Source organism: Petaurus breviceps, unplaced genomic scaffold (genome assembly GCF_028583685.1).
Source record: "Petaurus breviceps papuanus isolate PSGF00001 unplaced genomic scaffold, PetGlider_PUasm1.0 91133, whole genome shotgun sequence".
Lineage (NCBI taxonomy): Eukaryota > Metazoa > Chordata > Mammalia > Diprotodontia > Petauridae > Petaurus > Petaurus breviceps.
The window spans coordinates 99,394,973-99,396,443 of record NW_027187419.1 but is presented as its reverse complement, the minus strand read 5'-3'; the positions used below and the strand labels follow the sequence as shown (position 1 = coordinate 99,396,443).

At 48.0% G+C, this 1,471-nt stretch overlaps 1 protein-coding gene across 4 annotated transcripts in view; it reads right to left on the bottom strand.

The window, feature by feature from the left end:
• LOC138155352 (myosin-IIIb-like) overlaps window positions 1-1,471 on the bottom strand; it is a 381,066-nt gene continuing 379,595 nt past the window's right edge. For 3 of the 4 annotated variants that reach the window (XR_011166807.1, XM_069080561.1, XM_069080563.1), the window contains one exon: window positions 1-683. The gene's annotated coding sequence lies outside the window, so the exon portion shown is untranslated. The remainder of the gene's footprint in view (window positions 684-1,471) is intronic. The other variant, XR_011166808.1, reaches the window with a different exon arrangement.

Sequence of the window (1,471 nt, the reverse complement as noted above, 5' to 3'; positions counted from 1 at the left end):
TCAAAGTACAATATTTATTTTAGAAATTTGTTGCAATCATCAAGAGATACAGGTATCAAGGCCAAATACCAATGCTTTTACACAAAGCACTGCTCTCATGAAAAGTGTGTGGCTGCTCCGCCATAATATAAGGAGACGTGAAAAGACCAAACGCACCGCAAGCTTGCAGAAGCCCGAAAGGAGCAAACCCGGGAGGGTTGCGCTCTGAGCTCACAAACAAGTGCATGGAGCCTAGGCAGAAAAAATGGGGAGTCGGTGTGGGGGGTGGCGAGGGAGGAGTGGAAAAGGTGGGAGGTCAGCTCCACGATTTAGCTTCTGGGTCACGGATTTAACAAGGGGGAGAGGACTGTACTGCATTTTCTCTCTCCTCCCTCTCTACAAGTAGAAGCAAGAATGCCACGTGGGTCTTCCTCCCCAGAGTAGGCATTACCTGAATGCCGAGAAAACTTGAACCGGGGGTTGGTGGGGGGACAGTTTGGAAGCCCTGCCGGCTGGCTCGGAGCCGCTCCAGCACCCGAAGAGACGCAGCCTGGTGCGCAGCCGAGCGAAGCAGCCACAGCCCAGCAGAAGCTCTCCGGCGCGGTGGCAGCCAAGGGCAGATTTCCGGACCAGGGAAGTTTCCGCAGTCAGTTTTTCCGCAGTTTCTTCCAGGCAGGCGGACAGAGAAAAGGAACAAAGGCAACCTGAGGAAAGAAGAGGCGAATTGTAAACCAGGAGGGGAGCTCTCGCCTTGGGCGGCACAGAGCCCGCCTGCCCCAATCCGGTTTCTAAATTGGTTCTTCCATATGTGGCACCCGGGTCGTTACCTGGTGCCCGGGTCAACTACCTACTTGCCGAGTTTCACTGCTTTCATTTGGAGTAATTTCACAAGTATCACTGGCTTCTGTCAAACCAGAGATTAACTCCCTTCCACTTAAAAAAAAATCCTAGTTTAGAAAAAACTCGGGCACCTAACTGAATTTTACATTTATTGGCCCATAAGATAACCTCATTGAAGAAAAATGGGTTCTGAACTTGACTGCATCTGGCCCCTCTTTTAGTCTTGGTGGGTCTCACTAGTATTGCTCCCAATGCATGAAGACATCGGTCTGGTTAATACAGTAACACCTCTGCTTAGTTAAAAGGTCCTTGGAACTGCACACAGTTACAGAAGGACATCTGTGAATTTCCTCTGAGATCTACAACAAAGTATTACTTAGAGCAGTCACTCAGCAGCCTTTTGAAGTCCAGCTCAAGCAGAAAGCTGCTTTTGTTCCAAACTCTCAACATGGAAGAGATCAAACTTTGTCCTGTTCAATCTGAAAGATTTTGGTGGGGGATGGGGAGCCTGGGGAGAGAGGAAGTGGGCAAGGGAATTGTAATATGATATCCCCTGATTTACCTTTGAGCTTTCTTTCTTTCTTATTTTCTCTTTCTTTCTTTCTTTCTTTCTTTCTTTCTTTCTTTCTTTCTTTCTTTCTTTCTTTCTTTC